Here is a 15,469-nt window from a genome sequence, read left to right on the forward strand (position 1 = left end):
CTCCGGTACACAGTAGCAGCAGCACCAATGATTTGGAGGAAGAGAGTGAGACTGACTACTCTTGAATCCGAACAATTGATGGGATGGAATAAACCGCCAAGCACAAGGGTGGTATATATATAGCCAGCAACATAACCCTTTCGGCAATTTGCTTCGTGATTATGTGAAGCAAACTGTGTGCTTGGCTTGTCTCCTATCATTGGAGGTAGCCGCCGGATGGAAGGTGAGCATGAGCTCGATCATGGCAATGTGCTTACGTGAAGCGATGGAGGAAAGCAAACCAGCGGGCTGACTAGGTTCATGCAATAGTGTGCAAGGCATGCAATTAACCAAACGTGTCTGCGTGTATCCTTGATTATGCGGAAACCGAAGATGCCTCGCACTCTTTCTGAAATAATATTTAATTGATAAAACCATTGGCGAGGTCTCATGCTATATGAAGCTGTTTTATTGTAGTCATATTGATCTATTTCTGTGATGTTACTGTATCTTTAGCTTGTCTGGTCCAAAAAGCTAAAAATGGTAAAAGTGATATTATTGACACTATTTTGGATGCAAGAATTTCATTTGATTGCAATATGAGCCACCTATGATTAAATAAGTTCATGCAAGTAGTGCCCATTGTCTTTTCAGTAAACATTTCTTAAAAAGAAAATACCGATGAAATTATTATGTTCCTAACCTGTTCTTAGTAGCTTTCTAGAGCATAAAAAAGTTAAAAAATAAGCCCAAAACCATTTGAATTGTCCTAGAGCCTTATTAGCTATAGCCTACAATTGTACACGGCTATTAAGAAAGTAGGTGAAATTGGCTCTAGCATGGTGAAAAAGCAATCTTAGAAATAATCCTTTTATTTTAACTATTGCAAAGATTGTATATATGTGAATCGGAATTATATCCTCCATTGCATAGTAATATGAGCGCGCGACATTCTTTACATCCAACCCATCTGTTCTAAATCAACCACCATGGATTGATGGACTTATGACTAATTAAACTAATCACCAAATTATTAAGTTAAATATAAATAAACCCATAATTAATGGGATGAAAGTAGGAAGCCATTTCTCTTTACTCATTTGTTGATGCCACCAACTGCTTACTTGTACTTTTTAGCACTAGGGGCATTGCTCATGTCCTTAAGGCACAATCCAGAAGAGGTAACTAAGATTTTTAGACCATGGCATAGGCCGGCAAAACTGAAGCCATGCATTAAAGTAACATGTTGCATTTTTCTTGTTTGCCTTCTCGTATTCACCTTGTATAAAGTGATATAAAGTGCAAAGAGTTGTAGCGTGCACTGCACAAGGACAAAAAGACTTCACTTCAAACTTGATGCGAATAGGAAACTTGGTGCGTGCATATGCAAATCTACTACATGCTTATACTCTTTTTAGTGACAAGTACATTGTTCATGCCGTGAGACATGGAACAAACAGAACCTCTTGCATTTTTTTTCTTAATACGCTCCAGCCCTCTCCTGTCTTAACCTTGTGTAAAGTGGGAAGGGCTCTAGTGTGCACTGTACAAGGATAAACACTACTTCAGTTCAAACTTGAATCCTGGGAGCGCAAGTAGCAAGTGCAGGCTACATACAAAACTAAACAATTGCTTATTCAGATTCTACATGACATTATCAAATCATTTATCTTTCAGTGAAAAGGTAAAGATCATTAGGGACTTCATATTTGGATGTTTGTAACATGTACCCTCATATACAAAGGCAGTGGAACATTGATTTCCTTTCGTAGATATGAATTAACCCATGTTATGAGCACACTTAATACTTGACCCTTCACATTTGTGTAATGAATGACTGACAAACAAAAGTTGTATAAACAACGAAAAGAAAAAGATTTTGTCCTTAGAATTGAACATAATGCATACTTGATGAGTTAGTCCAGCATTTTGGATACATTGTAGATATAGAAGGCCAAGTCAGATCAAACTAGATTTGAGTTTCAACGAAGGCATTAAAACTAACAATATCAATTAATTAATAGAAGATGTTGAATAAACAAACCTATGCATGCGGACAAACCTAACATGAAACATGGCAAAACTACAATTATACCTATTCTTGATTACTTGAGTATATATTCATGGCTCGTGCATGTGCTTAAGAGGGATGTGCGCTTGTGATAGTTGGGACAGCTATATAGATGTGTTCTCAAATTTGGCATTGACTAGACCTGGTACATATGGATTAATAAATATTATGCCTGATACGTATTAGTAGCGGGCATGATACTTATCATTACCAGATATCGGGCTTGATACCAACTGGTATCAAACCTAATACCTATTAGTACCATGATATCTATTAGTTCCGAACCTCATACCTATCAGTACTGGACTGTTGATGCAAAAAACACACACTGGCCTGGGAGATCTGCTTAGCTCTAGTGCAGGTCCAAAGGTTGATGAGATGCGGGCGTGCCAGTCAGTTTGATCCTGCAACTGACAAGATATGTAAAGAGTAGATCAAACAGCCGATCGGCTGACAAGCCGATGGAGTAGTTCTAGCCGATAGCCGATAATAGTCGATGCCGATACCAGCCGATAGCGATAGGGTTTAAGCAATCGACTATATGTCCAATATAGATAATGATATAAAGGCGTTCGACTGATACTGATAAATAACAATGATATAGCAATATAATACAGTATAAACCAATCGGCAAATAATGATATGATAAATAAGCATCGATCCGAAGGGTAAAGCATACATCGGCTGGAGGTCCGATGTCATAAAATCCACAAGATTAGATAGATCAATGATACCTTTGTTGCGATCGGCTAAATCCAATTTATATGTATATGCAATCCTTACAAGCCGATGCAACATCCAGATAACTTATCGGCTAGCACCCCGATAAAATATTAACATGAACCTATCGGCTTAACAAGATTTATATTATCAACAAAAATCTAGTAGGTCGAACCTAACCGATGCAGCACGAGATTGTATATGATAATCTAATACTCGATGAGCCGATAGATCTGTCTAATGTGATGGATATAACAAATCTATTTAGAACAGCATTATGATTGTAGAGATATATTGGCTAAGACAGGAGATCAGACCTAACCGAGACAATCCCACCTAAACCGATGCATATCTAAACACAATGTAATTAGAGATAGAATTGAGATATCAGGTAGGCAAATATATCAACCAAACCAGAGCGATCCAAGAGATCGAAGCGATGCACCCTTGAACAACACCGATGTAGCCGACAGATTCACCAGGGCCGATGGAACGTAGGACTTACCCCTTCGCCGGAGATCGAAAGCCGATGCAGCCTCGCGTCAGGTGCCAAATTCCGCTGGTTGATAAGTAAAAACCTCAGGACAGAGGGTGGTGATGCGCCGACAGTAGTTGCATTGATCAAGATTGATAGATTACATAGACCCCGGGTGTTCATATTTATACCCACGGGTTGATACAAGTCCTTGTCGGACAAGAAGGAAACTATTCTAAAGATAAAAGGAAAACATAAAGTCCTTTTCGGACACTAAACACTTTCCTAAAGATAAAAGGAAACTAACAAACTATTCCTAATTAATAGATAAACTGCCATGCCACATCCTTCTTGAACCCGGACTCTTCTGGATAAATTCCCTTTAGTTGATCCGACTCCATCGAGAACACGATTGCTGGCGATTTGACGACTCCCATCGGTTGATTCCAATACTCTGAAGCCGATGCTGACTCTAAGCCAATGATGACTTTGGGCTTACCAAATTTCGATGGGAGTTGATTCCAATACTCTGAAGCCGATGCTGACTCTAAGCCAATGATGACTTTGGGCTTACCAAATTTCGTCGTTAACACATGCCCCCCAGTTTTGGAGTATAAGAATTCATGCTTCAAAATTTCTTGTCTTGATAACTCCAAAACCAATCTTCCTTTGCTTCTTGCAATCGGCTTTCATGAGCCGATATTGTTTGCATTAGATGAGCTAGACTATTAAACTCGTGGCAAAAGAATCTCTCTCTGATAGGTGCTGACAATCCTTGGAATGCAAGATCTGCGAGCTGCTCATCACTTAGACTCAAACTATAACATCAGCCACGGACATTACGAAATCTCTGAATATATTCCATAGCTGATTCTCCTTCTTGCTGCTCAACCGATATTAAGTCTAAAAGCTTTAACTCACTGACTCCAGCAGAAAAGTAGTCATGAAATTGCTTCTCAAGATTGGCCCATCCTCTGATAGTATTCGATGATAGTGATGAAAACCATGTGAAGGCCGATCCAGTCAAAGATAATGGAAAAAAAATCTAACTTTCAGAGCCTCTTCAGCCAATGCCTCCCCACATTGTGCTAAGAATCGGCTGATGTGTTCCATTGTAGATGTATCATCCTGCCCTGAAAACTTGGAGAAATCTGGAACTTTGTAACAGTGTGGCAATGGCACCCTATCAAACCACTCAGGATATGGCAGCCGATACACAGAAGTATGTTCCTTAGGTTTGATTCCAAACTGCTCCTCTATTATCTTTGCAATTCTATCAGCCAAATCATTGTTATATTAATATTCTTCATCATGCCCATATTGACGAAGTTTTTCTGGCCGATATTGATATGCTTGCCCCCCAAGCTGATTCTTTTGAGCAACTATTTCAGGAACTATCTTCTTGATAACATCTTGTAGTGTATTCATCAGAACTCCAGACTGATCAAACAATGCGCGATGAACCGCTTCATCAAATGTATCTTGAAGTATTTCAACTATCGGCTTGGGGAATCGAGTCTTCTGAACTGGCCCTTCTGGTGTCATAATGAAACATTGAAGACAACGCATTTGAAAATCAGTTAAAAACTGCTCCATCTATTGCCTCTGTTCCTCCGTTAAATTCTCCACCATGACCATGATCTTGGCATTGACTTCTTCTTCAGACATGTGGATATAAAATTCGTGGTCCCACCAGGCGTGCCAAAAGCTTGTTGATGCAAAAAACACACACTGGCCTGGGAGATCTGCTTAGCTCTAGTGTAGGTCCAAAAGTTGATGAGATGCGTGCGTGCCAGTCAGTTTGATCCTGCAACTGACAAGATATGTAAATAGTAGATCAAATAGCAGATCGGCTGACAAGCCGATGGAGTAGTTCCAGCCGATAGCCGATAATAGCTGATGCCAATACTAGCCGATAGCGATAGGGTTTAAGCAATCGGCTATATGTCCAATATAGGTAATGATATAAAGACGATCAGCTGATGCTGATAAATAACAATGATATAGCAATATAATCCAGTATAAACCAATCGGTAAATAATGATATGATAAATAAGCATCGATTTGAAGGGTAAAGCATACATCGGCTGGAGATCCGATGTCATAAAATCCACAAGATTAGATAGATCAATGAAACCTTTGTTGCGATTGGCTAAATCCAATTTATATGTATATGCAATCCTTACAAGCCGATGCAACGTCCAGATAACTGATCGGCTAGCACCCCGATAAAACATTAGCATGAACCTATCGGCTTAACAAGATTTATATTATCAACAACAATCTAGTAGGTCGAACCTAACCGATGCAGCACGAGATTGTATATGATAATCTAATACTCGATGATTCGATAGATCTGTCTAATGTGATGGATATAACAAATCTATTTAGAACAGTATGATGATTGTAGAGATATATCGGCTAAGACAGGAGATCAGACCTAACCAAGACAGTCCCACCTAAACTGATGCGTCTCTAAACACAATGCAATTAGAGATAGAATTGAGATATCAGGTAGGCAAATATATCAACCAAACCAGAGCGATCCAAGAGATCGAAGCGATGCACCCTTGAACAACACCGATGTAGCCGACAGATTCACCAGGGCCGACGGAACGTAGGACTTACCCCTTTGCCGGAGATCGAAAGCCGATGCAGCCCCACGTCAGGTGCCAAATTCCGCTGGTTGATAAGTAAAAACCTCAGGAAAGAGGGTGGTGATGCGCCGAGAGTAGTTGCATTGATCGAGATTGATAGATTACATAGACCCCGGGTGTACATATTTATACCCACGGGTTGATATAAGTCCTTGTCGGATAAGAAGGAAACTATCCTAAAGATAAAAGGAAAACATAAAGTCCTTTTCAGACACTAAACACACTTTCCTAAAGATAAAAGAAAACTAACAAACTATTCCTAATTAATAGATAAACTGCCATGCCACATCCTTCTTGAACCCGGACTCTTCTGGATAAATTCCCTTTAGTTGATCCGACTCCATCGAGAACACGGTTGCTGGCGATTTGACGACTCCCATCGGCTGATTCCATAACTCTGAAGCCGATGCTGACTCTAAGCCGATGATGACTTTGGGCTTACCAAATTTCATCGTTAACATGGATGTGAAACCTATTAGTACTGGGCCAAATATTTAGGGTTAATTTGATTCGTGCCATAGCAAATTTGCTCAATAGAAAAAATACCATTACTATTCATGATAACGCATACGTGCTATTGTAATTTTGTATTGGAACCATACCAAAACCCATTCTTTCTTCTTTCTTCATCCCCTCTATTGTTCATCTTCCTCTCCTCTCTCTCTTGGATCTAGCAACCAGGGCCATGGCTTACAGCTCGAAGAAGCAGATGGCAACAGTAGTGGAAGGGTCGGCGAGGCAACGGTGCACTGTGAGGTGGCAGTAGTGGGTGGATGGGAGCCGGACTTGTATTCTGACCATCCATCCCCACCCAAGGAATCAACTTTGATTTGGTGGTAGTGGAACGCGAGTGATGCAACAATGGCTGTGGCAGCGCAGGATGCTTCTCGTGCTGCCTCGGTGGCAGAGACGGGGAAGACGGATGGGGAAAGCGAGGACTTGGAGCAGCACACAGGCAGGGCGTTGCTGTTGATATTTCTTACCAATGATTACTAGGAATATAATTCCAGCAATGGTACCAAAAATATTAGACGGTATTCTTATGGTTTACATATATAAATTTGCAAGCGCACGGATATACCGCTACAGGCTGTAACATTTCACCTGGAAGTATTTCCAAGGTATCGTATTTATTTAATCCCAAGGAAAGATATGGTAAGAGAGTATTATTCTATAAAATCATATCACACTTATGTAAACCAAAGTCTTATGCGGGGGTTAATCAATTCAGGGTAAGGATAGGTTGACATACAGAAGGAACAATTTAGAATACTCTCACTGAATAATAAGTCTAGGCTAAGTGGAGAAGAATAAAGAAAAATATCATTTCTATACTTCTAGTATATAGTCATTTTAGTATACACTTGCTAATATACAACTACGTAGCTAATACCCCATAACTATACCCTCTTGGTATCGAGAAACCACTTCTGATTACCGAATTCCTTACGATAATCCGTCATGGCCATCCAACCGGTTATAGATACGGAGGAGTACCCGCACCAGGAACATTTCTTAGTCCAATATACGCACGTGGAGGAATACACGAACTGAGCTGTCACAATCAGTGGCCTACCTCTACAGATCCGTGGCATATATCACTATTTAATGATATATAATAATCTAAGCACTGTGCTTACATAGCTAAGTATTACTCTACATCACTGCAGATGGCATAGAGCAATTATATAAATGAACAATAAGCCAATATCATTGCAGATCTCTGGTAAGCTAACCACATAATTAATACGAGACAAGTATAAACTAAGGTTGGTACTCGAATAATTATGCAAATATAGTAAGGACCAAAACTATATAAAGAAGAATATTTCATTATTGGATAAAGTCTTACAAGAGAGGTAAGAGCAACTAGAACCATACCCGAATTCTCTGGAAGACTTGGAGAAACTATTCTAATTCTAACTCTAGTAACACTAGAGCAAAAAATGAGTAAACTAAAGAGAGCTTCTTCACTTGATTCCTTCTTGGTATGTGTTGGAGCACAGGATGAGAGGTCCTTTTAAAGCTATTTATGACAGTTGGAAGTGCCAATACCGGCCAAAACGTCATTGATAGGTCGGTAGTAACCGCCTTTGGTTGGTTCTGGCCAGCTGGGCTTGGCTTGGGTCGGCCAACTCCTAGCCAGCTCCGCTGGCATAGAGCCTTCTCCAGGATCCTCTCTGGTGGGTCATTGGCCTAGTGGTATGGTGGTTGGGCCCATTCGCATGTGTTTCAATGAGTTTGTGGGCCCATCCATCCATGTATGCCACATGTTTATCTCTGATTGGTTCAACGGTTAATTTTCACCATTTCTCATCTATTATTCCTGTAAACAAATACTTATCAGCTACAAGTGGAACTAGATTATTTCTAAATAAATATGCATGCTAGCATTGCTAATTCTCCATTATTTCCGAAAGTATTAATGTTAAAATTGGTCTATAACGACCATCAACAAAGGCAGACATCGTCGCAATGGATGCCGAATTGCGCCTGGCGAGGTGGAGCCGTTCAAGGACATGGCGTTCTCAGCACGGTTACCGGCTTTCCTGACTCCACCGGCAACGATGTTGGCCATCAACCGGGCCTCTTGATTGTTTGGCAGTTCATGTGTACATGGAGATTTAAGCTTTGATTTTCTTTTTGTTATTTGATTTGTTCAATTTTTGTTGGTGACTACTAGCGTTGATCTGTGTACAGGAGGATTTGAATAATTTTTCCTTTTGTTTTTTATAAGCAGAGATTTTTTGGTGGAGCATCTCCACCTTGTGGCCGATGATGAGCTTCTACTACAGTGGCGCAGTAGGAGAGCACCGCCCGTTCTTTGCCACAGCCGCATTCATCGTCCATGCCACGTGTGGGCAGATCAAGCAATGTAGAGAGAATAAGCTAGCGCGATGCACATGTGGCCCAGTGCACGCGCAGAGCATGGATAAAAATAATTCTGACATATAATCTCCGTGTGTAGGAATTTCAGCCTGTCCACGCTAAAATCGAAATTGGGGATGATTACTGTCTCAATATTTCGCTTCATTACAAAGTGATAATAAGGATTTGATGGTGGGCCACATCACACACGAAAGGTACGTCTAATCTGTTTAGGTGACTGTGAACGTTTCTTATCTACTCATACCTTGGTTGTAGTTCAATTTTGAGGGTTAATTATGTGGACCGATCATAGCCTTTCGTTGATTGTAAAGAAAAGGAAAGAAATATTATTGTGGACGTTTCTCCAGCTATCTCAAAACAGTATCGAACAATTGCTAGCAGTTGGATAGCTAGCTGCTTCCCCTTCAATTTTTTTTTTCTGAAACTACTGTACCTTAAATCATAGACTAATGCATTACTAAACATTCCAGTGCAGGTATTGAATGAAGGTTTTGTATCACAGCTACTTAATTTATACTAGTAATCATGCACGTGCAATACACGTTCTTCTTTTATATATTAACATGTAAAAAAAAATCAAGTAATCAACTTTGCTAATGGGAAAGGGAAATGATTTACCACCCATCAAAAGACATCTTTAAATCCTAACCGTTCATTCTCTCTCTTCCATTTAATCCAAACCCTTCATTCATTTCCCAATCCCAATCCCACCCTCTATTTCCTATTATCCAAACACACCCTTATGTCTTGTGTTTCATCAAGATGACTCTAAATCAGAAAATAACACCAGTGTAACATAGTTCCAACAGATGGTAGGCTATGAGCAAGCTATATGTTTCAAGAGAAAAGAATAGAATATGACTGTTTGGTGCAGAAAAAAAAACAACACCTACATCATATATATGGAAGCACACACAAGAGAATAAAGTAAAAAAAAAAAGACTGATTATACTGTCTGCTTACTACATGGGTCAAAAGATGACCTCAAGCATAAGATTACACTTATCTTCAGCTAAATCAAAACAAAAACCATAATTCCTAATTTGATTTCAAATCATTCACATCAGTGAATCCTAAAAAGGAAACAACAAACATGCCCCATGAGAGTAAACATAAACACATTAATTGAAAGTCTAAATTCCCAAGAAACTTGCGCATTTTCTGGATTTTCAATTGATGTGGTAAATGTGGCACACATTAATTTGGTTCTCCAAGGTCCAAATGCCTCTACATGGAGTGTTACAACATTAGCATATTGATCTATTATTCCTCCATACATGCATACTGAAAATGCAACTCTCAATGAACATATTATGTACACATGACCTAGTGGACATATTCTGTAAACATGACCTTATGAACCATAAAGGAGGACAAAGCAAATTTTCATATCCATGTAGGGGCATTTATTTCAACTGTGCATCTTCTGTGTGAACAGCAAATAACCATATAAATGAGTGAAACAAGTGTTATATAGTAGATGTATTTTACCTATAATAACATAATGAAACATGTGGTAATACTTAAAATATAGCATTCATGTTGCAAATTTTTTGAAATTTAGATTTAGCTATCTTCCAATCACTTTTGACTCTGGCTCCAGTCCCTAGAATGTGGCCCAATGTCATACTTCACTCTTTCTCCTGCATGGGCTAAAAAGAAAGAAAGAACCGGTTGTCTAAATTTTCATGGTACTCTGCATTCAATAGCACAACAACAAAAGAAATCCTCAACTATATGCCATCATCTGTATATATACTTATTGATCTTATTTCCAGCCTAGAAAAGAAAAAAATCACAAATAGGACTTCCAATCGATTAGGAAGCATTTATTAAAATTTAAAAATGGTCTAGCATGCCACCTCCAGCAGACAAGTTGACAGGAAGCTAAATGATAGATGAATAGTAATCTGGTTTGCATGCCAATATATGATCATGTTATAATAGATCGTCATAAAGGGTAGATTAATATCATGATCTATGTTGGATGTACACAGACATAAAAGATAATTATAGTTGTGATTGGAAGATAGCTGAAGACATGGAGATTAATTATGCCACAATATCAGTTCACCAAAAAAGCCCACATCCGTGAGGTTACAGTGTTACACAACAAAACAGCATTTGTGGAGCAAAAAATTTGCATTTTGTTTACCTTCAAATAGCCATTGTCAAAACATAAATGACCAACTGTCCAACTCTAACTGCTACACCAAACCAACCATCACAAGCTATAATTTGCACACCTTGACCCTTGTCCACACCTGGAAGATTGTACAGATGCCATTGTCGAAATGATGGAAGAGAAATATGAGGTTAACTTAATGACACCACAACTTGCTATATCGAATTAACCAAATACACACGGAGGGTAATTATTTCAGTTATCAAACCAGAATTTAAAATTTTGCACGAAGTGGTCCATAGGTTATACTAATTAGTTGATTAGTTCCAGCCCATTTGGGTAAGGGAAATCCCTCTGTACCTTTATATAAAGGGAAGCATACAATCATTAGATCGGATAGAAGGCTATAACCATGCATATGCTTTGCCGATAACTTAAGCTGATGTTTCAATCTTTACTTATAGCTTTAATGGACCAGGGTTCGAGGAAAACAAATTACCTTTGAAGGATGAGGTGAAATTGCTGCACATCATCCTACATAATTGTTGGTATGGCTAATGAAAGCCATCCTGCATATGAAATAATCATGCAAATGAATAAAGTATATTTTCAATCTCTGCAAGTTCGTAAGGAAAAAAGATGAAAAAAACATGAGAAAACATCTCATAGTCACATGCATGTACTGTATAGAAAAAAAGTCGTACAATGAATTCTTTCAAAATTACTCATCGCTGGATATGGTGCTCATCCACGATATCGTGTACAGATGCTGAGAAATTAGAGGAGCGAGAGTGATTGTTACCATATTCTTCAATCTGCGCCTTGACATTGCTATGCATTGTTAATACGTCAAGCATCCTTACTAAGGCATCATCAACTCATGGACTCACCTAGACAAAAGTATATATAATAAGCTGGCAGCCAGTCAAAAGACTAAAATTTCGCTTGGCTCAACTTTTTTACAGCTGGTTTTGAATTTCGCAATTTGATTTTGGAATGCCACAAAAGTGCTACCATTGACAAGAGCTGCTTCTGCCAGCAACCTGCAGCACCCTTGGACTCCGAAGACCTCTTGTCATTTTCTCTCCCCAAAAAAATCTCCTTTATTTCAACTTCTTTTTCATCGGTATTGTGTTTGCGCATGCTGAATTGCAAACATTGGTTAGAAAAATGAAGATGAACCCAGCTAGCTAGGTGCATGTACGTTAAAAAAGGGTTACATTTTTTACAAGCAAATGGTATACTTCTATATGCTGACCCGGTGGAGATATTCATATTACCGGGAAGTTCAATACAATGCACAAAATTGTTTCTCTCAGGATTTAGGAAGCTTGCTTAGCAGTACAAATCAAGCAAGCTGAATTATGTTTATGAAACACTCAAAAAATCTAGATATCAATTCAAATTGCAACTGGAGAGGCTGAAATGCAGCTCAATGGATTTACTGGAATGCGAATTACAAGCCAATTGGGAGTAGGCACTAACCTGGGACCCTCTTCACATGCAGATCCAACGGCACTGCCATCCAAAAGTGTTGAACTCCTAGCTGTGACCTCTGTGTGGCGTCCTTCCATCGAGTAAGCATTTCATCGAGCACTTTCCATGCATGCCAGCATTGCACACTTGTGGAAACAAAGAGCACAAGAAGACAGAAAGTACATGGGAAGGTAAAGCATAGGATCCTTCAATGCAATGCAGAGATAGAGCAGAATGCCACCGTTGGTCTGGAGGAGGTTCTCATCTATCCAAGGTCCAGTAAGCAACGATGGGTGGGTTTCTTGGTTTGGCCTACCTCTCGGTCTTGTAGACACCAAGTAGGCCCTTGCGCCTTCGTGTGATGGGTTTGGCAGAGTTCACCAGAGAATTGAGCACAATGCAGTGGAGGAGGCCTCTCGCCGGCACTACGGTTGAGGAAGACCAGGCGCGGGGAGGATGCGATTTGTGGTGGGAGGATGCGGTTTGCAGCGAGAGAAAGTGATTTCGCGAGAGGAGGCGCACTGCAGTGGTAGGATATGTGCGGCAATGTTGGTGGATTGGCTCATCGTGTGAATGATGGCGTGGCGGCGGGGTTAGTGCAGAGGATTTTGCGGCGGGGGTGTCATCGCGCTGATGAATTCTGCTGTGTTGGGGATTCTGCGTGTCATCATGTGGGCCGGGTTTCCGAGTTCACCGTAGGATTGGTAGGGGTAAAGATAAAGATCTCCGAATGGACGGTAGGGATTGAACATATTGATTTCACCTGTAGGATTGGAGGGGTGAACTCCTTCTTTTATATTAGTATGTAGTGGAGGAGGCCTCTCGCCGGCACTACGGTTGAGGAAGACCAGGCGAGGGGAGGATGCGATTTGTGGTGGGAGGATGCGGTTTGCAACGAGAGAAAGTGATTTCGCGAGAGCAGGCACACTGCAGTGGTAGGATATGTGCGGCAATGTTGGTGGATTGGCTCATCGTGCGGATGATGGCGTGACGACGGGGTTAGCGCGGAGGATTTTGCGGCGGCGGCGGCGTCATCGCACTAATGAATTCTGCTGCGTCGGGGATTCCGCGTGCCATCGTGTGGGCCGGGTTTCCGAGTTCACCGTAGGATTGGTAGGGATAAAAGATAAAGATCTCTGGATGGACAGTAGAGGTTGAACATATCGATTTCACCTGTAGGATTGGAGGGGTGAACTTCTCCTTTTTATATTATTATAGATGAATTTGTTCTTCCTCTTTCTTTTATACTGGTGTGTTGTGACATCAGCGCCCTTCCTCTTCGGCACCTGGAACTAGCTTGAGCGGTATCTTTTTGGTCGGTTTGGCCAAAAGACAGCCAACCGATTGCATTAAGATAGTTCGGAAGGAAAACTACAACAAAAATAATTACAAACGTGGACGTCTCAACTGAGAACAAACAAGCGTCAGCTGTCTGACACTGGATGCTACTGTTCTACAGCATGAAACAATGCAGCTGCACGCCATAGCATGATCTCAGCTCAAACTTCCCCAAGCATGACTGCTGCTGATTTCTCTCATTGTTCAAAGATTTAGCATTTCATTCCTTCCAAATCAACCAGGTCACCAACAATCAAAGTGAATAGAAAGCTTAGCTGAATTTTGCGCCAAAACGCTTTCCTTGTTATATTCCACCAGTCTTCGAAAGGACAGTCGAGATCACCTGATAAATGGAATGCCACGTTAACCCAACCAAACACGCCAAAACAGTCAGATTATGTTTGTGTAAACACACTTTACAGCCAGAATATGTTTGTGTAAACACACTTTATGGTTAGCATGCTGACCAAAGGGATTTGCTAGATGAGTTATGGTTTAATTTTTGTGAATGTGCAAAGTAGGCTAAGGGTGTGTTCGCAAGTGCAGGATGGGAACCCATCCCTCCTGCACGTAAAACGGAGTGGCCTTTTAACACATGATTAATTAAGTATTAGCTATTTTTTTTAAAAAATGGATTAATTTGATTTTTTTAAGTAACTTTCAAATAGAAATTTTTTTGCAAAAAACGCACCGTTTAGTAGTTTGAAAATCGTGCGCGCAGAAAACGAGGGAGAGGAGTTGGGAACATGGGGTTGCAAACACAGCCTAAGAGCAGGTACAATAGCAGACTATAAGCCAGCTATAAACATATTTTAAAGAGATAAAAGAAGAGAGAGAAGAGCAGCGGGATACAGATCGCACGGACTCCAAGAGGTAATGTGTGTATGACAAGTGGGACCAGGTATTAATAGTATAGTAAGCAACTATTGTATGAATTGACTATTACATTGGCTATAGATTATTTGGAGTTAGTAGTTGGCTATACTATTAAACTTGCTCTAAGTGATATGTTCTTTTCAGATTCTTAGCTGAGTTGAAGGATTTATTTGGGGTATCAATTGATGTGATAAATTCAAACTACAATTACTGAGAGCTTAGGGTGTTGTGTGGTATTTATGAGAATTTTGGTGTGATTTATTGTTGCTTCAATTATTTTTAGGATTTTTCCTAGCAAAGGGAGATAATATTGCTATGGTTAGCTTTAAGCTTAAGGCTAGACCATAATAACTAAAAAAATCATTTTATACCTTGGTAGCATATATGTGGGTCTTTGAATCTTGCATGTCAAAGGGTGAAAATATTTTTTTTCTAAGTGGGTCCGGCCTTAAAGCAAAAAAAGACTACAAGCATTGTAGCCTATGCTATTAGCAAAAGGTCATATAACTGTGGGTCTCACCTTATGTGCTATATGCATCCTAAACATTGTGGATGCTCTTAGCTTTATAGAAAGAAGAGATGGCCAGATAAATATAACCTATTATGATGCATAGCTCGGAAGTGGATGGACGGATATCGTTAGAAAGCCACAAGGGATGTGTAACACTCTTGCTATCATTTTTCTTGATCTCCTCTTGTTTTTTTCAAAGATATAAATGGAGGTGCCCCAACCTTTTGCTCCATATAGGAGCTAGTTATCACACGCAACTCAGCAGCAATCCTATCACTGTGGACAGTAAATCTTCGAATTTATCTTATGACGTGTAAATAGCCTATTTCCTCAAGCCTTAGATGGTGCAGTA

At 40.0% G+C, this 15,469-nt stretch overlaps 1 long non-coding RNA gene across 1 annotated transcript; it reads right to left on the reverse strand.

Annotated features, from left to right (window-relative positions):
• Positions 1-10,789: 10,789 nt before the first annotated feature.
• On the reverse strand, positions 10,790-12,902 carry LOC127777969 (uncharacterized). Its single transcript, XR_008018389.1, has 4 exons — positions 12,402-12,902; positions 11,931-12,060; positions 11,719-11,806; positions 10,790-11,485 (listed from the first exon to the last, which is right to left on the reverse strand). It is a non-coding gene; the product is annotated as an uncharacterized LOC127777969 (long non-coding RNA).
• Between the last annotated feature and the right edge of the window lie 2,567 nt (positions 12,903-15,469).

The sequence above is a fragment of the Oryza glaberrima genome, chromosome 6, assembly GCF_000147395.1.
Source record: "Oryza glaberrima chromosome 6, OglaRS2, whole genome shotgun sequence".
NCBI classification, from domain to species: Eukaryota; Viridiplantae; Streptophyta; class Magnoliopsida; order Poales; family Poaceae; genus Oryza; species Oryza glaberrima.